The sequence below is a fragment of the Mesoplodon densirostris genome, chromosome 2, assembly GCF_025265405.1.
Source record: "Mesoplodon densirostris isolate mMesDen1 chromosome 2, mMesDen1 primary haplotype, whole genome shotgun sequence".
Taxonomy (NCBI): Eukaryota; Metazoa; Chordata; class Mammalia; order Artiodactyla; family Ziphiidae; genus Mesoplodon; species Mesoplodon densirostris.
Genome location: NC_082662.1, coordinates 84,277,240 through 84,301,653, shown reverse-complemented (window position 1 = coordinate 84,301,653; position 24,414 = coordinate 84,277,240).

Here is a 24,414-nt window from a genome sequence, read left to right as displayed (position 1 = left end):
TCGTGGAAGTTTTGATAAATATTATTTTCCTAGGAATCTGTTCTTTTAGGCTAAATTTAAAATTATACTTAAAGTTTTCTATATCCTGCTATTAAAATTTAAATGTCTGCAGCATGTATAGTTACATTCCCTGTTTTATTACAATTATTGCTAATTACTGGATTCTTTTTCACTTGATCAGCCTCACCAGACATTTCTCAATTATACTAGTCTTTTGAAAAAACAGCTTTTGGCTTTGTTAATTCTATTTTATACTTGTTTTCTATTTCATTCATTTCTGTTCATACCATTATCATTTTTATCTTTCTTCTTTTTTATATTAATTTTGCTGTACATTTTCTAACTTTAAAAACAGACGTTTAGCTCATTCATTTTTAGTCTTTCTTCTTTTAAATACATCCACTGGTGGCTATAGACTTTTCTAAGTACTGCTTTAGCTGTACCCACACAAGTTTTGAAACATAGTACTATTGCTATAATTTAGTTCAAAACATTTAAAACTTTTCCATTATTTCTTTTCTGACTTATGAGTTAATCAGAAATGTATATTTCTGGGATTTCCCTGGTGGTCCAGTGGTAAAGAATCTGCACTCCAATGCAGGAAATGCAGGTTCAATCCCTGGTCAGGGAACTAAGATCTCACATGCTGCGGGGCAACTAAGCACACGTAGCACAACTATTGAGCTCGAGCGCCTCAACGAGAGAGCCCATGTGCTGCAAACTACAGAGCCCATGTGCTCTGGAGCCCGAATGCCACAAACTACAGAGCCCACGTGCCCTGGAGCTGGCACACCACAACTAGAGAAGAGAAAACCCGCACAGCACAACTAGAGAGAAGCCCACGCACCACAACGAAGAGCCCGTGCGCCGCAACGAAAGATCCCACATGCCTCAAGGAAGATCCTGCATGCTGCAACTAAGACCCCACACAGCCAAAAAACAAAAGAAGAAATATACTTCTTACTCTCAAACATATAGGGATTTTCTATGTATCTTTTTATTATTTACTTCTAACTTAAAAGTGTTATGGTCAAAGAACATAGATTGTATGATACCAATCTTTGGAAATATGCTGAGATTTGCTTTATGGCCCACTATATGGTAACTTTTTGTAAATGTTCTATGTGTGCTCGAAAAGAACATGATTTCTTCCATTGGTAGATGTTGTAGTCTACATACATGCATTAGATCAAGTTTGCTAAATGATCATTAAATACTTTCTATATATTGTCTGCTTTTTAATTGTTTAATCTATCAAGTACTAAAAGAAGTGTTACCATCATTTCTCACAAGGAAAGTAGATTTTGCTTTCTTTTGCAGTCTTGTAAATATTTCCTATAAAGGGTTGCCTTGGTGGAGAGGGGTGGGTTAAATTCCTCTATACTTCTGAGCTTCACCTGAGAATGAATTGAGCAATCTTCTGCAATGCTCTATGGAAGAAAAGCAGAGCCACCACAACAGGCACTTTAGATGAACACTGGCAATATGGACTGATTTAGGAAGACACTGATCACACATTGTTCCAACTGCACTGAAATCAGGTAAGCTGAGAGGATGTGGTTTAGGTCCTCAGAGCATCTGCTGCATCCACCTCTTCCACAGTTGTTGACATCACATTGTATTACACATGAAGTCCACTCTGATACTGATTCTTCAAGATGGTGGACCATTGCTTTTTTTTTTTTTTTTTTGGCTGCCTTGGGTCTTCACTGCCACACGTGGGCTTTCTCTTGTTGTGGTGAGTGGGGGCTACTCTTTGTTGCTGTGTGTGGCCTTCTCATTGCAGTGGCTTCTCTTGTTGTGGAGCATGGGCTCTAGGTGCACAGGCTTCAGTAGTTGTGGCACACAGGTTAGTTGCTCCGTGGCATGTGGGATCTTCCCAGACCAGGGATCGAACCTGTGTCCCCTGCATTGGCAGGTGGATTCCTAACCACTGCGTCACAAGGGAAGTCCACCATTGCATTTTTTAAATTAAAAAATTTGTTTTTATTTTTAATTGAAGAATAATTGACTTACAATGTTGCATTAGTTTCAGGTGTACAGTATAGTGATTTGATATTTTTATACATTACAAAATTATCAACACAATAAGTCTAGTTACTAAATGTCACCATACAAAGATATTACATTATTATTGACTATATTTGCTATGCCTTACATTACGTCCATGTGACTTATAACTGGAAATTTGTATCTCTTAATCTCTTTCACTTATTTTCCCACCCTATGCCCTCCCACACCATCCGTGCTTTGGCAACCACATGTTTGCTCTCTGTTTCTGTGAGTCTGTTTTTGTTTTGTTTTTAAGATTCCCCATGTAAGTGGAATTGTATGGTATTTGTCTTTCTCTATCTGACTTACTTCATTTAGCATAATACCCTCTAGGTCAATCCATATTGTCACAGTGGCAAGATTTCTTTCTTTTTATGGGTGAGTAATATTCCATTGATGTGTATGTATGTATATATATACACATACATATGTACACACACACATCTTCTTTATCCATTTGTCTATTGATGGACACTTAGTTTGCTTCCATATCATGGCTAATGTAAATAGTTCTGCAGTGAACATAGGGATGCATGTATTTTTTCAAGTTAGTGTTTTTGTTTACTTCAGAAAAAAAAATCAGAGGTAGACTTGCTGGATCTTACGATAGTTCTATTTTTAATTTTTTGAGGAGTTTCCATACTGTTTTCCACAGTGGCTGTACCAATTTATATTGCCACCAACAGTGCATGAAGGTTTCCTTTCTCCACATCCTCTCCAACACTTGTTACATATTGTCTTTTAGATAACTGCCATTCTGACAGGTGTGAGGTGGTATCTTATTTGATTTTGATTTGCATTTCCCTAATGATTAGTGATGTTTAGCATTTTTTCATGTATCTGTCAGCCACCTTTATGTCTTCTTTGGGAAAATGTCTTATCAAGTATGCTGCCCAGTTTTTTAAATCAGGTAGTTTGTTTTTTAGAAGTTGAGTTGTATGAGTTCTTTGTATATTTTGGATATAAACCTCTTATCAGATACATTTGTTTGCAAATATCTTCTAATCAGTGGGCTGCCTTTATATTTTGTTAATAGTTTCCTTCACTGCGTAAAAGATTTTTAGTTGTATTTAGTCCCAGTTGTTTATTTTTGCCCTTGTTTCCCTTGCCTGAGGAGACATATCCAAAAAAATAATGCTAAGAATGATGTCAAAGTGTGTACTGCCTATGTTTCCTTCTAAGAATTCTATAGTTTCAGGCCTTACATTTAAGCCTTTAGTCTATTTTGAGTTTATTTTTGTATGGGGTGATGGAAAGTAGTCCAGTCTGAGTCTTTTGTGTATAGCTGTCCAGTTTTCCCAACACCATTTATTGAAGAAGCTGTCTTTTCCCCATTGTACATTCTTGTCTCTTTTGTCAGAGATTAATTAACCATATAAGTGTGGGTTTATTTCTGGGCTCTCTATTCTGTTCCATTAACCTATGTATCTGTTTTTGTGCCATAACATACTGTTTTGATTACCATAGCTTTGTAGTGTAGCTTGAAATCAAGAAGTGTGATACCTCCAACTTTGTTCTTCTTTCTCAAGATTGTTTTGGCTATTTGAGATCTTCTGTGTTTCCAAACACATTTTAGAGTTATTTGTTCTATTTCTATGAAAAATGCCATTGGTATTTTGATAGGGATTGCATTGAATCTGTAGATTGCTATGTGTAGTATGGTTATTTTAACAGTATTAATTCTTCCAATCCATGAGCACAGTATATCTTTCCTTTTGTTTGTGTCATCTTCAACTTCTTTCATCAATATCTTGTGGTTTTCCAAGTACAGGACTTTTACCTCCTTGGTTAGATTTATTCCCAAGTATTTTATTCTTTTTGATAGAAATATAAATGGGCTTGATTTCTTAATTTCTCTTTCTGATAGTCTGCTGTTAGTGTATAACAGCACAATAGATTTCTGTATATTAATATGTATCCTGTAACTTTACTGCATTCATAGTTCTAAATAGTTTTTTTGCTGGCATCTTTAAATTTTTCTATATGTATAGTATCATGTCATCTGCAACAGTAACAGTTTTACTTCTTCCTTTCCAATTTGGATTCCTTTTATTTCTTTTTCTTGTCTGATTGCTGTGGCTAGGACTTCCAATACTACGTTAAATAAAAATGGCAGGAGTGGGCATCCTTGTCTTGTTCCTGATCTTAGAGGAATACCATTGAGTATGATGTTGGCTGTGGGTTTGTCACATATGGCCTTTATTATGTTGAGGTATGTTCCTTCTATACTCAATTTTTGGGGAGTTTTTTTTTTTTTATAACAGAAATGGATGTTAAATTTTGCCAAGCCTTTTCTGCATTGATTGAGATAGTCATATGATTTATATTCTTCAATTTGATAATGTGGTGTATCACATTGATTGATTCAGATATTGAACCATTCTTGCATCCTTGGGATAAACCTCACTTTGTCATGGTGTATGATCCTTTTCATGTATTGTTGATCTCAGTTTGCTGATAGTTAGCTAAGGATTCTTGCATCTGTGTTCGTCAGTGATAGTGGCCTGTAGTTTTCTTTTTTTGTGGTGTCATTGTCTGGGTTTGGTATCAAGGTGATGCTGGCTTCATAGAATGAGTTCAGGGTTCCTCTTCAATTTTTTGGAATAATTCGAGAAGGACAGGTGTTAACTCTTCTTTAAATGCTTGGTAGAATCCACCTGTAAAGCTGTCTGGTCCTGAAATTGTTTGTTGGGAGTTTTTTAAAACTTTTGCAGATTCAGTTTAATTCCTGATAATCTGTTCATATTTTCTACTTCTTCCTGATTCAGTCTTGGGCGATTGTACATTTCTAGGGATTTATCCATTTCTTCTAGGTTGTCCATTTTATTAGTGTATAATTGTTCATAGTAATCTCTTATGATCCTTTCTATTTTTGTGATGTCAGTTGTAACATCTTCTCTTTCATTTCTGATTTTATTGATTTGGGGCCTCTCTTTTTCTTGATGAGTCTGGCTAGAGGTTTATCAATTCTGTTTATGTTTTCAAAAACACAGCTCTTAATTCCGTTGATCTTTTCTATTGGTTTTGTTTTGTTTTGTTTTGTTTTTGCGGTACGTGGGCCTCTCACTGTTGTGGCCTCTCCCGTTGTGGAGCACAGGCTCCGGATGCGCAGGCTCAGTGGCCATAGCTCATGGGCCCAGCTGCTCCGCGGCATGTGGGATCTTCCCCGACCGGGGCACAAACCCGTGTCCCCTGCATCGGCAGGCGGACTCTCAACCACTGTGCCACCAGGGAAGCCCTCTATTGTTTTTCTTTTTTTTCTTTAAAGTCTCTATTCACTTATTCTGCTCTGATTTTTATTATTTCTTTCCTTCTATTAACTTTGTATTTTCTTTGGTCTTCTTTTTCTAGTTCTTTGAGGTGTAAAGTTAGATTGTTAATTTGAGTTTTTCTTGTTTCCTGAGGTAGGCTTGTATTGCTATAAACTTCCCTTTTAGAATTGCTTTTGCTGCATCCCAGATTTTAGAATTTTGTGATTCCACTTTCATTTGTCTCAGGAATTCTTTGAGTTCCTCTTTGATTTCTTCAATGACACATTGGTTGTTTAGTAGTATATTGTTTAGCCTCCATGTATTTGTATTTTTTTGCAGTTTTTTTCTTGTAGTTGATTTCTAGTCTCATACCATTGTTAGGCCAGGCAAGGCTGAGTCCCCATGTGGCTGGCTTTGGGGTCTAGTGAGACCTGGGGCTGGTAGTGGCCCATTGGTGGGTGGGTAAGCCCCAATCACTAACAGGCTAGAGGGAGGATTCCAAAACAGCTCTTGCCAGCATAAGTGTCCTTGTGGTAGAATGAGCTCCCCAAAATGGCTGCTGCCAACATCTATGTCCCCAGGGAAAGTCCTAGTTGTCTCCTACCTCTCTGGGAGGCTCTCCAAGATCAGCAAGTGTGTCTGACCCTTTCAATTTACTGTCTCTGCACTGAGTATCAGAACATGTGAGATTTTGTGTGTGCCCTTTAAGAGTGGAGTCTCTGTTTTCTATAGCCCCCTGGCTCTCCCATACACGAGCCCAGTTGAGCTTCAAAGCCAGACATTCTGGAGGCTTGTCTTCCTAGTGTAGGACCACTGGACTGGGGAGCCCTATGTGGGGTTCAGACCCCTTGCTTCTTGGGGAGAAAGTCTGCAATTGTGATTATCCTCTTGTTCATGTGTTACCCACCCAGCAGTGTGGGTCTTGACTATACTGCATCTCCACCCCTCCTACCTGTCTTGTTCTGGTTCCTTCTCTTTACCTTTAGTTGTGGAAAATCTTTTCTTCTAGCCTTCAGGTCATTCTCATAGATAGTTGCTTTGTAAATAGCTGTAATTTTGGAGAGCCCATGGGAAGAGGTGAGCTCAAGGTCTTCCTATTTTGCCATCTTGGCCACACTTCACCTCACTAATCCACTTTTTTTGTGGAACTTAAGAATCATATGGAAGAATCAAGGCCTATAATTAGCAGTTTCATAATGGACTTTGCTGTTCTAAATCAGTTGCTTGAGTACTCATTGTATTATTTTAAAAGAATACTAGGACTTCCCTGGTGGCACAGTGGTTAAGACTCCAAGCTCCCAATGCAGGGGTCCCAGGTTCAATCCCTGGTCAGAGAACTAGATCCCACATGCATGCTGCAACTAAGAGTTTGCATGCCACAACTAAGAGTTTGCATGCCACAACTAAGGAGCCTGACTGCTGTAACTAAGGAGCCAGCAAGCTGCAACTAAGGAGCCCGTCTGCCACAATGAAGGAGCCCATATGCCACAACTAAGACCAAGTTCAACCAAATAAATAAATATTTTTTTAAAAAAAAGAATATTTAAACTGGAGTTAGTAGAACATGTTATAATTTAAAACTGGAGTTAGTAGAACATGTTATAATTTAATTGATAATATAATTTAATTTATAAATTAATGTTATAATAGATGAATTAATATTCATCCTCTTCCTCCTCTACCGTCTAATCTATTTTCCATACTCTTCTAGCAATCTAGAATAACCCATATTTTTATTCCTGAAGGGTCTGAGCCCTTGGGTAGCATGCCCATTCTAGACTGTGCATGCTGCAATTACCCATTCACTGTCTCCAGTGGCTTGGAAGCACCAAGAGATGCCTTAGTGAATTCCCCCAATTTTAGACACAGTCCTTGCCTTCATCATATAAAAATAAGCTTTGTTATTCATGATACAACAGGATTGATTACCCTCACCAGTAACCATTTTTGCTTGATTGGTTGTTTAGTCCACTGGCATAAGGAGTCCAGAGTAACCAGGCAGTACTTGCAGTTTTAGATTCAGTGAAATGATTACTATATCTCTCGTAATATCACTCCTCTCACCCACCACCCAAGAATGTAGAATTCTTAATCCAGCAACGCCTAGAATTGTGGGAATGGGAAGTATAAACTTTGCAATGGCTTACTGATGATGGTGAGAGGGAGGGGCAAACCCTACTTCTACCCTTTAGCTCCTGGACCTGTATATTCTAGCTACTGGGGCTAGAGGAAAATATATCAGCCATTGCATATACTGCATTCTGGAGGGCAGTGCTCTATTGAATTGTGGCCTCAAGCTGGTACCTTAGCTGACTGTTTGAGGCCATTCTAATATCCTATTAGTTTGGTTGCTTTGGGGTGATACGGTATGTGGTATAAACGGTGGATCCTGAGATCATTTGCACATTTGGTGCATGCACCTCCTTTGTGATAGAATAGGACCCTTGTTCCAAAGGGCTGTTATGTGGAATCCAATATTGATAAATCAGACACTCTCTAAGACCTCAGACAGGGGGTCTGTGAAGGTATTGTGAGCAGGGAAGGCAAACCCACTTATAGTTATCAATTCCAGAAAGGATGGGTGTAATCAGCTTACTACCAAAAGGCTAGGAGGCCTCCTTGAGGGATGGTAACACATCAAGGGCTCAGCAATGGTATCTGCTGCTACTGAGCCAGACATACAGCTGTGGCAGTAGCTAGATCAGCCTTGGTGAGAGGGAATCCAGGGATAAACTCCATTTTTCTACCATGGCTACTCCATTCAGGGGCACAAGTATCAAGATGGCTGAGAAGACGACACAAGACATTGGGTGATAACCACCTGATTTATCTTGTTGAGTTGTTGAGTGTCTCCTCCATGCTGGATGTTCTGCAATGACATGAGAACACAAAGAGGTACACATTTTGTACTCATTCTCATAGATTCATCTACATGGCTTTCTCCCAAACGTCCTTGTCTCCAATTTTCTATTATTGATGCTTCCAAGGCCCCTTACCAACTAGCTAAGTCACCTGCCACTGTCTTGGAGTCCATGTACATTCTTACCTCAAGCTACCTCTCCCTTAAAAGTTGATGTCCAGGTTCTTCTCACAGTTCTGTCCATTTAGAAGACTTCCCCTCACCACTGAGGGGAAGTTTAGCATCATTCCATATTTTGTTTGTTTGTTTTTAATAGATCTTTATTGGATTATAATTACTTTACAATATTTTGTTAGTTTCTGTTGCACAACAAAGCCAATCAGCCATATGCATACACATGTCCCCATATCCCCTCCCTCTTGAGCCTCCCTCCCATCCTCCCTATCCCACCCTTCTAGGTCATCACAAATCACCAAGCCAATCTCCCTGTGCTATGCTGCTGCTTCCCACCAGCCAATCATTTTACATTTGGTAGTGCATATATGTCGATGTTACTCTCACTTCACCCCACCTTTGCCCTCCCACCCCATGTCCTCAAGTCCATTCCCTATGTCTACCTCTTTATTCCTGCCCTGCAACTAGGTTCATCAGTACCATTTTTTTCTAGATTCCATATATATGCATTAGCATACGGTATTTGTTTTTCTCTTTCTGACTTACTTCACTCTGTATGACAGACTCTAGGTCCATCCACCTCACTACAAATAACTCAATTTCGTTCCTTTTTATGGCTGAGTAATATTCCATTGTATATATGTGCCACATCTTCTTTATCCATTCATCTGTCAATGGACATTTAGGTTGATTCCATGTCCTGGTTACTGTAAATAGTGCTGCAATGAACATTGTGGTAAATGTATCTTTTTGAGATATGGTTTTCTCATGGTATATGTCCAGTAGTGGGATTGCTGGGTCATATGATAGTTCTATTTTTAGTTTTTTAAGGAACCTCCACACTGTTTTCCATAGTGGTTGTATCAATTTACATTCCCACCAACAGTGCAGGAGGGTTCCCTTTTCACCACACCATTTCCAGCATTTATTGCTTCTAGATTTTTTGATAATGGCCATTCTGACCTGCGTGAGTGAGGTGATACCTCATTGTAGTTTTGATTTGCATTTCTCTAATTAGTGATGTTGAACATCTTTTCATGTGCCTCTTGGCCATCTGTATGTCTTTCTGAGTGAAATGTCTATTTAGGTCTTCCGCCCATTTTTTAACTGGATTGTTTGTTTTTTTGATATTGAGCTCCATACGCTATTTGTATATTTTGGAGATTAATCCTTTGTCTGTTGTTTCATTTGCAAATATTTTCTCCCATTCTGAGGGTTGTCTTTTTGTCTTGTTTATGGTTTCCTTTATTGTGCAAAAGCTTTTAAGTTTAATTAAGTCCCATTTGTTTACTTTTGATTTTATTTTTGTCACTCTAGGAGGTGGGTCAAAAAAGATCTTGCTGTGGTTTATGTCAAAGAGAGTTTTTCCTATGTTTTCCTCTAAGAGTTTTATAGTGTCTGGTCTTACACTTAAGTCTTTAATCCATTTGGAGTTTATTTCTGTGTATGACGTTAGGTAGTGTTCTAATTTCATTCTTTTACATGTAGCTGTAAAGTTTTCCCAGCACCACTTATTGAATAGGCTGTCTTTTCTCCACTGTATGTTCTTACCTCCTTTGTTGTAAATTAGGTGACCATAGGTGCATGGGTTTATCTCTGGGTATTCTATCCTGTACCATTGATCTATATTTCTGTTTTTGTGCCAGTACCATATTGTCTTGATTACTGTAGCTTTGTGGTATGCTTTGAAGTCAGGGAGCCTGATTCCTCCACCTCCGTTTTTCTTTCTCAAGATTGCTTTGGCTATTCGGTGTCTTTTGTGTTTCCATACAAATTGTAAAATTTTTTGTTTTGTGAAGAATGCCATTGGTAGTTTGATAGGGATTGCATTGAATCTGTAGATTGCTTTGGGTAGTACAGTCATTTTCACAAAATTGATTCTTCCAATCCAAGAACATGGTATATTTCTCCATCTGTTTATGTCATCTTTTATTTCTTTCATCAGTGTTTTATAGTTTTCTGAGTACAAGTTTTCTGCCTCCGTAGGCATGTTTATTCCTAGGTATTTTATTCTTTTTTGTTGCAATGGTAAATGCGAGTGTTTCCTGAATTTCTCTTTCTGACTTTTTCATTGTTGGTGTAGAGGAATGCAAGATATTTCTGTGCATTCATTTTGTATCCTGCAACCTTACTAAATTCATTGATTAGTTCTAGTAGTTTTCTGGTGGCATCTTTAGCATTTTCTATGTATAGTGTCATGTCATCAGCAAACAGTGACAGTTTTACTTCTTCTTTTCCAATTTGTATTCCGTTCTTTCTCTTCTCTGATTGCTGTGGCTAGGACTTCCAAAACCATGCTGAATAAGAGTGGTGAGAGTGGACATCCTTGTCTTGTTCCTGACCTTAGAGGAAATGCGTTCAGTTTTTCACCGTTGAGTATGATGCTTGCTGTGGGTTTGTCATATATGGCCTTTATTATGTTGAGGTAGGTTCCCTCTATGCCCACTTTCTGGCGAGTTTTTTTTTTTATTATAAATGGGTGTTGAATTTGGTCAAAAGCTTTTCCTGCATCTATTGAGATGATTATATCATTTTTATTCCTTAATTTGTTACTGTGATGTATCACATTGATTGATTTGTGTATATTGAAGAATCCTTGCATCCATGGGATAAACTGCACTTGATCATGGTGTCTGATCCTTTTAATGTGCTGTTGGATTCTGTTTGCTAGTATTTTGTTCAGGATTTTTGCATCTATGTTTGTCAGTGATATTGGCCTATAATTTTCTTTTTTTGTGATATCTTACTCTGGTTTTGGTATCAGGGTGATGGTGACTTTGTAGAATGAATTTGGGAGTGTTTCTCCCTCTGCAATTTTTTGGAAATGTTTGACAAGGATTGGTGTTAGTTTTTCTCTAAATGTTTGATAGAATTCACCTGTGAAGCCTTGTGGTCCTGGACTCTTGTTTGTTGGAAAATTTTAAATTATGGTTTCGATTTCATTACTTGTGATAGGTCTCTTTATATTTTCTAATTCTTCCTGGTTCAGTCTTGGAAATTTGTACTTTTCCAAGAATGTTTCCATTTCTTCATGGTTGTCCATTTTATTGGCATACAGTTGTTTGCAGCAATCTCTTATAATCCTTTGTATTTCTGCAGTGTCAGTTGTGATTTCTCCTTTTTCATGTCTAATTTTATTGATTTGCATCCTACCCCTTTTTTTCTTGATAAGTCTGGCTAAGGGTTAATCAATTTTGTTTATCTTCTCAAAGAACCAGCTTTTAGGTTTATTGATCTTTGCTATTGTTTTCTTCATTTAAATTTCATTTATTTCTGCTCTGATTTTTATGATTTCTTTCCTTTTACTGGTTTTGGGTTTTATTTGTTCTTCTCTAGTTGTTTAAAAGGTAGGGTTAGATTGTTTACTTGAGATTTTTCTTGTTTCTTGAGGTGAGATTGAATTGCTATAAACTTCCCTCTTAGAACTGCTTTTGCTGTGTCCCATAGGTTTTGGGTCATCGTGTTTTCTTTGTCCTTTGTTTCTATGTTTTTTAAATTTCTTCTTTGATTTCCTCAGTGATCTGTTATTTAGTAGTGCACTGTTTACCCTCCATGTGTTTGTATTTTTTACTGTTTTTTTCCTGTAATTGAATTCCAATCTCATAGCACTGTGGTAAGAAAAGATGCTTGATATGATTTCAAATTTCTTAAATTTTCTGAGGCTTGATTTGTGACCCAAGATATTATCTATCCTGCAGAATGTTCTGTGTGCACTTGAGAAGAAAGTGAATTCTGCCAGTTTTGTGTGGAATGTTCTATAAATATCAATTAAATCTACCTGGCCTATTGTGTCATTTAAAGCTTGTGTTTCCTTATTTATTTTCTGTTAGGATGATGGCCTTTATTATGTTAATAATAATAATAATAATAATCTCCATTGGTGTAAGTGGGGTGTTAAAGTCCCCTACTATTATTGTGTTACTGTCAATTTCTCCTTTCATGGTTGTTAGCATTTGCCTTATGTACTGAGGTGCTCCTATGCTGGGCGCATAAACATTGGTAATTGTTATATCTTCTTCTTGGGTTGATCCTTTGATCATTATGTAGTGTCCCTCCTTATCTCTTGTAACAGTCTTTATTTTAAAGTCTATTCTATTTGATACAAGTATTGCTACTCCAGCTTTCTTTTCATTTCCATTTGCATGGAATATCTTTTTCCATCCCCTCACTTTCAGTCTGTATGTGTCCCTGGGTCTGAAGTGGGTCTCTTGTAGACAGCATATACACAGGTCTTGTTTTTGTATCCATTCAGCCAGTCTGTGTCTTTTGGTTGGGGCATTTAATCCATTTACATTCAAGGTTATTATCGATAAGTATGTTCCTATTAACATTTTCTTATTTTTTTTGGGTTTGTTTTTGTGGGTCTTTTTCTTCTCTTGTGTTTCCCATCTAAAGAAGTTTCTTTAGCATTTGTTGTAAAGCTGGCTTGATGGTGCTGAATTCTCTCAGCTTTTGCTTGTCTGAAAAGTTTTTGACTTCTCCATCGAATCTGAATGAGATCCTTGCTGGGTAGAGTATCTTGGTTGTAGGTTTTTGTCTTTCACCACTTTAAGTATATCCTCTCACTCCCTTCTGGCCTGCAGTGTTTCCACTGAAAAATCAGCTGATAACCTTATAGGGATTCCTTTGTATGTTATTTTTTGTTTTTCCCTTGCTGCTTTTATTATTTTTTTTTTGAATTTAATTTTTGTTAGTTTGATTAAGAGGTGTCTTAGTGTGTTTTTCCTATGGTTTATCCTGTATGGGACTCTCTGTGCTTCCTGGACTTGGGTGACTATTTCCTTTCCCATGTTAGGGAAGTTTTTGACTATAATCTCTTCAAATATTTTCTCAGACTGTTTCTTTTTGTCTTCTTCTTCTGGGACCCCTATAATTCGAACGTTGATGCGTTTAGTGTTGTCCCAGAGGTCTCTGAGGTTGTCTTCAATTCTTTTCATTCTTTTTTCTTTATTCTGTTCCTCAGAGGTTATTTCCACCATTTTGTCTTCCAGCTAACTTATTCATTCTTCTGCCTCAGTTATTCTGTTATTGATTCCTTCTAGTGTATTTTTCACTTCAGTTATTGTGTTCTTCATCTCTGTTTGTTCATTCTGTAGTTCTTCTAGATCTTTGTTAAAACATTTCTTGTATTTTCTCAATCCGCGTCTCCATTCTATTTCTGAGATTCTGGATCATCTTTACTATCATTACTCTGAATTCTTTTTCAGGTAGATTGCTTATTTCCTCTTCATTTATTTAGTCTTGTAGGTTTTTACCTTGCTCCTTCATCTGTGACATATTTTTTTGCCATCTCATTTTTTTTTTTTTAAATGAGTGGGATTGTGTTCCTTTCTTTTTTTTTTTTTTTTTTTTTTTTTTTTTTTTCTTTTTGCGGTATGCGGGCCTCTCACTGTTGTGGCCTCTCCCGTTGCGGAGCACAGGCTCCGGATGCGCAGGCCCAGCGGCCATGGCTCACGGGCCCAGCCGCTCCGCGGCATATGGGATCCTCCCAGACCGGGGCACGAACCCGTATGCCCTGCATCGGCAGGCGGACTCTTAACCACTGCGCCACCAGGGAGGCCCTGTGTTCCTTTCTTACTGGTTGTTTGGCCTAAGGTTTCCAACACTGGAGTTGGTAGGCTCTTGGGTAAAGCTGCGTCTTGGTGTTGAGATGAGGAACTCTGTGAGACCTCACTCCGATGAATATTCCCTGGGGTCTGAGGTTCTCTGTTAGTCCAGTGGTTGTGACTCAGAGCTCCCACTGCAGGAGCTTCACCCTGACCCCGGGCTCATGAATGAAGATCTCGCAAGCCACGTGAGGTGGCAAAAAAAAAAAAAAAAAGAGAAAAATAACAAAGTAAAAAATAAAATTAGACTAGGTAACTAACAGATATGTTAGAAAGAATATAAAAATAAAACTATAGATGAATCAACAACTGGAAGGTACATGAATACCACAATAGTAAAAAAGAGGAGGGAAAAGAAAAACAAAAAAAAGGGGGGGCGGAAAGGTGTTGGCTGTGGAGGGCGGGGCCTAAGGGCTAGGTTTAGGCAGTGGGTGGGGCCTATGCTTAGGACCCACAGGGCTGGAAAAGGCCCTGAGGGCTGTAGGCTGTGGGGCTTAGGCTCAAGGAACAGAAGGGGCCCAGGCGTGCCTCCCACCCCTGGTCTCAGAGGGCAGGGGACCTCACCTGGGAGCTCAGGAGGCTCCTGGTGCCTGAGTGGGTGGGGCAATTACCCTCCACTCCTCTCCCAATCCTCGCCGAGGGCCCCTCATGTCTGTCTTTCCTGTTCTCCCCTCGGCTTCCTTCCAATGCCGCCAAGGACCCACATGACCTGTATGGAGTCAATTCCTCTTTAAACCAAGTCTAAGCTTTTTCCTCCTCCATCATCCATCCTACAGACCATCCCCCCAATAAAGTCATGTAGGTGTAAGCTAAAGGAGACATGTTACTGTAAAAGAGATGGTGACATGGGGGTCTAGATCCCTTTTTTATGTAGCTTACTTGTTCCTTTTAAATCTCCCCAAGCTTGGTCTCTGACCTATTGTTTTCATTTTATAATAGATTACTGCTAAATTAGCTAATAATGGACAGCTCTTGTCACATAGTCACTTGATGTCTCGTGTACATGTGCTCAATAGCATGGCAGGAGATGCTTTTCAAAAAGCATGTAGTTCTCTGCTGCAGAAAGTATGACTTTGCTTCAGAACCCCAGGGTGTTTGTGCTACAGCTCTCTCATTAGGGCTTGTGAGAGATTCCTCTTACTGTTTTTATCTACCATGGATCCTCTACTAGCAAGGGATCTGCCAAATCATATGATCTGAGCAGCAGGGCAATTTGCATTGCAGCCTGGACCTACAGCATAATCTTCCTCACTTAAATCTGACAACCTTCTAAATTCCCCAGTAAATGGTTTGGAGCAGTATATACTGTTTCCAAAATCCAAATAGACCCATCAAGTGTTGTGTCTCTTTCTCAGTCGTATGGAGTAAGGAATAATAACTTGTCCTTTACTTAACAGGGTTGTTTCATTAATCCCCAGACCACTGGAATCTTGAAGATGTCAATGATGTGGCAGTGTCTGAATCTTTACAGGACTTTTCTTCCATTCTCTGGCAAGTATGTATCTTACTAGAGCATCAAGAGTATTTGTCATTTCCTGCTTGCCAAGTCTGACTAGTATGGCATCAATATACTATATATATGGTATCATGACATGCATAATGGTTTTATGGACTGTCAAGACAATTGAGGTCCCTGAAGATTATTTTGACAAAATTCAGGAGCATTAACATAGACTCCAGATGGCTTGTATGTACTGCTGGCCCTAGTAATTTTTTAAAAATTGCAATATAGTTGATTTACAATGTTCTATTCATTTCTGGTGTGCAGCAAAGTGATTCAGTGATATTATATATATATATATATATATATATATATTCTTTTCCATTATGGTTTATTACAGGATATTGAATATAGTTCCCTGTGCTATACAGTAGGACCTTGTTGTTTATCTACTTTATATATAGCAGTTTGTATCTGCTAATCCCAAACTCCTAATTTATCCTCCCCCCACCCCACTATGGTAACTATAAGTTTGTTTTCTAAGTCTTTGAGTCTATTCCTGTTTCCTAAATAAGTTCACTTATGTCGTATTTTAGATTACACATATAAGTGATAACATATGGTATTTGTCTTTCTCTTTCTGACTTACTTCACTTAGTATGATAATCTCTAGGTCCATCCATGTTGCTGCAAATGGCATTATTTCATTCTTTGTTTTGTTTTTTTATGGCTGAATAGTAGTCCATTCTGTATATATCTCATCTTCTTTATTCATTCATCTGTTGATGGACATTTAGGTTGCCAGGTTTTTCTCCTAATCTTTGAAATATTTTTTCCTAAAATTGAAGGCATTTCTTTTTTCTTTTTTTTTTGTGTGGCTGTGCTGCATGGCTTGTGGGATCTTAGTTCCCCAACCAGGGATCAAACCTGGGCCCATGGCAGTGAAAGCCCACAACCTAACCACTGGACCACCAGGGAATTCCCTGAAGGTACATTTCTAACTATGCCCAGCAGGCCCAGATTTTACTAATTCCAAGCTGACATGCTCACTTCTGTCATTTTTCAAAGCCATTAATTGTCAATCAGAATAAAACCCAAAGTAGCAGCTCTCTACATTACTTACATCATTATCCTGGTACTCAGCCCCCTTTTTAATCAACTGCTCTATTTTTAACAGAATAGAATGTATAGTAGCTAACTGGAGAGTTGAAATCATCCATCACTACTTGTACCATGCCTTTGTACCAATTTCCTGACCAGTATTAAGAAAGACTTGTCCACAAATAGTTGGTATGGCCCATAGTATCTCCTACAGTTAAATCACTTGTTTATCTGTTCTTTAATCCTCACTCAGTTGAGTGTCATCATGATTCTTCTCCCAGGTTTCATTTAGTATAACTTCTTAAGCTACATTTATTTTTGTACATCTATTCCTGAACGAGGGATTCAATAATCACCCATTGGTGTATTTCACAGATGAGTCTTATTCCACCAAGCCTCAGTGAAACTCCTTAGTACAGACTGTTCTCTTAAAAAAAAGCTCAAAAATGTCCTTAGAATTTTAATCATGAGTAACAAAAATAGGTCTCCAGAATCTTAGGCTGTCAAAATGCCTTATACCCAACTTCTCTCATCTTCCTAGTTCTCCACATCCCTACAACATCTCAGTAGGTACAGAGAACAAAACCAGATATTTATTGAATTACACAATTCTTTCAGTAAGCTCATCACCATTTTGTTTAAGAAACTTTTACTAATCTGCTAAGTAAACGTCAAGCTTTGATAGAGGAAATGGTGTATTTTATATGACACAGAGTAATAAAATGAAAATTTAATATTTTCATTACTGTATCTATACTTTTTCATTTTGATTAAATATCTTCCTTATAGCTGAAATTTGTTTTCTTTCAAGCTGGACTTAGTTTCTTTTAGACTTGAGCTTATGAGGCCACGTTGGTTTTCATTACTTGGTTAAATAACCAGAGCCACTGACAGTAGCATTTGAAATAGTGATCCTATCTCTAACAAAAGTTTGACCTAATTTACAATGTATTAATTCTAAAATTTTCTAGTACTCCTTCACATTTAAATTATAACTTGCTTTTATTCTATAGTTGTTTTGTCAATCCATTAAGTACAAAACGAGTTTGGCGCCTTCTAGGTCTTAAAAAATCTTCCCTTGAGAGGGGCACAGATTTAAGAACAATACCCCTCTTCTCTGCCAACAAAAAGTTGTTTTATTTGTCCTGAGTAAGAATGCACTGTGTTCACTCTGCCTATTAGTGTATACTTTTTTTTTTAAAACTATATGTGTATAGCAAGCTGTAGGGTTTTATCTTCAGACAGCAAACTGACTCCTCAAAAGAGAGCCATGTCATGGTATTCCCTCATGAAGCTACTGTGGCCTATGGCTTGATCCTCAGCTTTATAGATAACAGAATCTAGTCATTCAGAAAATCTGATTCATGGCAATCATTCATGAATGACTGATATTTAAAACAAATACTAATTTATAAGTGAAATTTACTAGACAGTTATACTGGCACATTATTATATCCTCATTTTACTAATAAAAAGTTGTGTGGGAAGCAAAGGTATAATTACAAGGTTACATGGTAACCATGAAATTAGAACAAACTGGAATTAATTGGACATCTACTGAAAACAAAATATGGTCTCATCTATTATGCATGCATCTCTTAAATAGTTTTAAAGTAAATCAAAGGTTTAGAATGGCCAGTTAGGGTATCTATACTGTTAGTTTTGCCTCTCTGGCTAAGACGACAACTGACAACCAGGGTGAATTTAAAGGGCATAAATAGACATTTCTCCAAAAAAGACATACAGATGGCCAACAAACACATGAAAAGATGCTCAACATCACTAATCATCAGAGAAATGCAAATCAAAACCACAATGAGGTATCACCTCACACCAGTCAGAATGGCCATCATCAAAAAATCTAGAAACAGTAAATTCTAGAAACACCTGGAGAGGGTGTGGAGAAAAGGGAACCCTCCTGCACTGTTGCTGGGAATGTAAATTGATAGAGCCACTATGGAGATTCCCTAAAACACTAAAAATAGAACTACCATATGACCCAACAATCCCACTACTGGGCATACAGCCTGAGAAAACCATTAATTCAAAAAGATATATGTACCACAATGTTCATTGCAGCACTATTTACAATAGCCAGGGCATGGAAACAACCTAAATGTCCATCGACAGATGAATGGATAAAGAAGATGTGGCACATATATACAATGGAATATTACTCAGCCATAAAAAGGAACGAAATTGAGTTATTTGTAGTGAGGTGGATGGACCTAGAGTCTGTCATACAGAGTGAAGTAAGTCAGAAAGAGAAAAACAAATACCATATGCTAATGCATATATATGGAATCTAGAAAAATGGTACTGATGAACCTAGTGGTAGGGCAGGAATAAAGATGCAGATGATGAGAATGGAATTGAGGACATGGTGGGGAAGGGGAGGCAGGGATGTAGTGACAGAGTAGCATTGACATACATACAGTACCAAATGTAAAATAGCTAGCTAGTGGGAAGCTGCTGCATAGCACAGGGAGATCGGCTCAGTGCTTTGTGACGACCTAGAGGGGTGGGATAGGGAGGGTGGGAGGGAGGCTCAAGAGGGAGGGGATATGGGGATATATGTACGAATATAGCTGATTCATCTTATTGTACAGCAGAAACGAACACAACATTGTAAAGCAATTATACTCCAATAAAGATGTATTTTAAAAAAAGGACATAAAGCATTCATGGGGAGCTTCTGGGATATGCCTGGGAAATGCCCCAAAAAGCTAGATTTCTTGCAGGCACATGAGAAGGGAGGGGAAATGAAACGGAAGCAGCTAGTTTAATGAACTCTTTCAAGAATCTGGGCCATGTAAGTGCATGACAAGATGGGTAGCTAGACTGAGGATGTGGGATTGAGGAAAAGATTTTTCTTTCTTAGGTTAGGTGAGACTTGGATATGTTTAATGTTGATGAGAAAAAGCTAGTGCAGAGGAAAAGACAGTAGAGATGAGATGAGATAACTGATGAAGGAAAGTCCCTGAGGATACAGAAAGGGATCCAAAATACAGGGAAACGGATTGCCTAAAGGGAAACCTAGACTTCACTCAGATAACAAAGATTGCAGATTAAGTTTGTAAATGTAGGAGCAGGAAATTGTAGGAATTCTCTTCTGATGGCTGCCATTCATTTTTGAAGCAGGAGGTAAAGTCACCTGCTAAATATGTATCTGTGTGTGGGTGTCATGACAGACTTAAGAGTAGTTAAGATTTGATCCAAGTGGAGATAAAGATTAATACAAAGACTTTTTAGGCAATGGTGTAAAATTAGGGTAAGGTTAAGCTACTTTACAAAGAGATCCTCAAAATTCAGTTGCTTAAAAAGACAGAATTTCATTTCTCTCTCATGTAATAGTCCAAGGAAAGTGCTCCAGGTCACATAGGCATGCAGCTTCTTTCTATATTGTTTTTCTGCCATCTACTATGGTGTTTTCCTCATCTATATGATTGAAGTTGGGTTGCAGGCAATTCCAGCTCTAGAGAAAGGAAAAGACCTTGGAGGAGCACATATGTAATATTTTAATGCCCACACCTGAAGTTTTACACATTTCTGCTTGTAGTCTTCTGATGAGAACTTAGTCACTGGAGAGGCTGGGAAATACAGTGTCTGGCAACTGGCCCAGCTAAAACTCTGTAATTATAGAAAAAGGAAAAGAACTGATTTTGGTGAAAAATTAGTAGTCTTCACCACAGCATGGCTGTATGCTTTTCTCAATATATAACAACTTAAATATAGGGGAAAAAAGGACAGATAATGAATTCAGTAAAGCTTTTCCATGTAACCAAAGAGCTAACAATTTCAGGATAATGGCAAGGGAGTGATTTGAAGAGACAGACCATCATAATATCTAGGTTGAATAAGAAAATGAATAATAACAGCAGGTAACAGTTAGCATTCACTGTTCACTTACTATGTGCCAGGTAGTATTCTAAGTGCTCTAAGTGTATTTGACTTGTTTAATACTCATAACAACCATTTAAGGTATGTGCCGTTATTCTACTTTACAATTAAGGAAACAAAGGCACAGAGAGATTAAATAACTTGCCCAAAGTGACACAGTAAATTGGTGGCAAAGCCAGGCTCTGAACTGGTTCAGAAATAATCTGGTCTAAAGCCCACATTCTTGACCTCATCATTATACTGCCTCAATGATAGCAGTTATTATCTATTGAGTATTTACTCTATTCAGGTGTTATACTAGTATTTCATGTGCATTATCTAATTTTAACTTCACCATAAGCTGCTGAGGTATCTACTGCTTCTATTTTGCATTTAAGGAGACTAAAGTTCAGTTATTCAATAACTAGCTCCACGTCATGTGCTTATAAAAGTAAAGAAACAAGGATCAAATCCAGATCCATATTATCTCAAAGCCCATATCTTCTTTCTAAATATCTAAATTTTTATTATTAATATAGAATTTATGAACAGTGAAATTCAGCTCTTGTAAGCACATAAGTCAATGAGTTTTGTCAAACGTATATACCTATGTAGCAAACAACCTAATCAAGATAGAACATTTCTATTATCTCAGAAAGTTTCCTCCTGTCCCTCTTCTTTTTTTTTTTAAAGCACCTTTTTTTTTTTAAAGATTGGCATTTAAATTTTATTTATTTATTTATTTATTTTGTTTGTTTGGCTGCTTTGGGTCTTCGTTGCTGCACGTGGGCTTTCTCTAGTTGCGGCGAGCGGGGGCTACTCTTTGTTGCGATGCATGGGCTTCTCACTGCAGTGGTTTCCTTTGCTGCGGAGCACGGGCTGTAGGTGTGTGGGCTTCAGTAGTTGTGGCATACGGCCTCAGTAGTTGTGTCTCATGGGCTCTAGAGCGCAGGCTCAGTAGTTGTGGCGCACAGGCTTAGTTGCTCCACGGCATGTGGGATCTTCCCAGACCAGGGATCGAACCAGGGTCCCCTACATTGGCAGGCAGATTCTTAACCACTGTGCCACCAGGGAGGTCTCTCGTGTCCCTTTTCTATTCAATTCCCCACCCTTGAGAGACAAGCACTGTTTTGATTTCTATTATATATCAGTTTTGTTTGTTCTTAAAATTCATATAAATGGAGTCATATAGTATTTAGTTTTATGTATAGCTTTTTTCATTCAGTATATTTTTGATATGTATCCATTTATCCTGTATAACAGTTTATTCTTTTTTATAGTACTTAACTGTATGAATGTATCAAGTTGCCTATTCATTCTTATACTTATGGACATTTGAGTTTTTCTAGTTTTTGGCTATAAATGAGAAATGGTACTATGAACATTAATGTACAAGTCTTTTGGTGGACGTATATTTTCATTTCTTTTGGCTAAATACCTAGGAGTGGTATTGCTGGATCATATAATAGCTGTATGTAGAAATTAAAAGGAACTACCAAAGAATTTTCCAAAGTGATTCCAGATGTTCCACATCATTTGGTGTTACCAGTTATTTTAATATTAGCTATTTTTTGTTTATTTGTTAATATTAGCTATTCTCATGGGTAGCCTATTGTGGTTTTATTTTTATTTTCTTAATGACTACAGATGTTGAACACTTTTAAATGTGCACATGACCACTCACATATATTATTCTGTGAAGTATCTGTTTAAGTCTTTTGCCCTTTTTTTTTTTGTTTTTTGGCCATGCTGTGCAGCCTGTGGAATCTTAGTTCCCCAACCAGGGATTGAACCCAGGCCCCCTGCATTGGGAGCATGGAGTCTTAACCACTGGACAGCCAGGGAAGTCCCCTTACCAATTTTTAAATTGGGATTACGAATTTTAATTTATAGTGAGTTTTTTTTACAAATTTTGAATGCAAGTTTTCTGTCTCATATATTTATAGCTCTCTCTCTGTAGTATGCGTTTTCATTTTCTTAATGTTGAGAGATTTAAGAGAAGCTTTTCATTTTGATCAAGTCACTTATGTACTTTTATAACTAGTGCTTTTGGGGTCCTAAGAAATCTCTACATACTCCAAAGTCATGAAGTTATTCTCCTATGTTTCTTCTAGAATCTTTAAAGTTTTAGCTTTTACATTTAGGTTTATAATCCACCCTGACTTAATTTTAAAATATAATATGAGGTAGAAATGACATTATTTTTTTCCCCCTTAAGTTTCTCCAACAGTTCCATCATTATTTGTTGAGGGCTTTCCTTTCAACATTGAATTACTTTGGTGCCTTGCTGAAAATCAGTTAAATATATACCTTTACATATTATATATATATATAAATATACATTAAATCATATAAATATATAAATACATAATCTGTTATGTTCCACTGATATATTTATGAACTTTTTAGTTCTATTGAATTGTAACTTTATAATAATTCTTGAAATCAGGTAGTATAGTGTAAGTCCTCCAACTTTGTTCTTTTTCAAGATTATTTGTCTACTCTAGGTCCTTGACATTTCCAATTAACTGTTAGAATCAGCCTGTCGAAGTCTTTAAAAAAATCTATTGGAATTTTGTTTGGGTCTGCATTGAATCTATACATCAATTTGAGACAGAACTGACATCTTAGCAATATTGAACATCATGAATGTGGTATATATTCTCTATCTATTTTTTTTTAATTATTTTTTTTGCAATACGCGGGCCTCTCACTGCTGTGGCCTCTCCCGCTGTGGAGCACAGCCTTCAGACACACAGGCCCAGCGGCCATGGCTCATGGGCCCAGCCGCCCCGCGGTACGCGGGATCCTCCCGGACTGGGGCATGAACCCGCATCCCCTGCATCAGCAGGAGGACTCCCAACCACTGCACCACCAGAGAAGCCCTATCTCTTTAAATCTTTGTCTTGGCAGTGTTTTGAACTTTTTAATATACAGGTCTTCATGTCTTACATTAAATTTTTTCCTAGGTACTTTATGTTGCTTATTGTTGATGTGAAAAAGGTTTTAGTGATTTGAATAGAAGATCAAAACAGTCACAACATTCCCTTAAGCCAAAGCATAATCAAGGCCCTAATTCTCTTCAATTTGATGGAGGCTGAGAGGTGAGGAAGCTGCAGAAGAAAAGTATGAAGCTAGCAGAGGCTGGTTCATGAGGTTTAAGGAAAGATACCATCTCCCAACATCAAAGTACAAGGTGAAGCAGTGAGCGCTGATGTAGAAGCTGCAAGTTATCCAGAAGATCTAGCTAAGATAATTAATGAAGGTGGCTACACTAAACAATAGACTTTCAGCATAGACTAAACAGCCTTCTATTGGAAGAAGATGCCATCAGGACTTTCATAGCTAGAGAGGAGAAGTCAATACCTGGTTTCAAAGCTTCAAAGACAGGCTGACTTTCTTGTCAGGGGCTAACATAGCTGGTGACTTGAAGTTGAAGCCAATGCTCATTTACCATTCTGAAAATCCTATGGCACTTAAGAATTATGCTAAATCTACTCTGCCTGCACTCTGTAAATGCAACAATAAATCCTGGATGACAGTACATCTGTCTACAACATGGTTTACTGAATATTTGAATCCCACTGTTGAGACCTACTGCTCAGAAAAAAAGATTCCTTTCAAAATATTACTGCTCATTTACAACACACCTGGTCACCAAGAGCTTGGATGGAGATGTACAATGAGATTTTGTTTTCTTCATGCCTGCTTAACACAATGTCCATTCTGCAGCCCATGGATCAAGGAGCAATTTCCACTTTCAAGTGTTATTATTTGAGAAATAAATTTTGTAAGGCTATAGCTGCCACAGTGAGTGATTCCTCTGATTGATCTGTGCAAAGTAAACTGAAAACCTACTGTAAAGGATTCACCATGCTAAATACCATTAAGAACATCTGTGATTCATGGGAGGTCAAAATATTAACACTCATAGGAATTTGGAAGAAGTTAATCCCAAACCTCCTGGATGACTTGGAGGGGTTTAAGACTTTAGTGGAGGAAGCAGCAAGAGAACTAGAATCAGAAGTGGAGCCTGAAGTTTTGACTGAA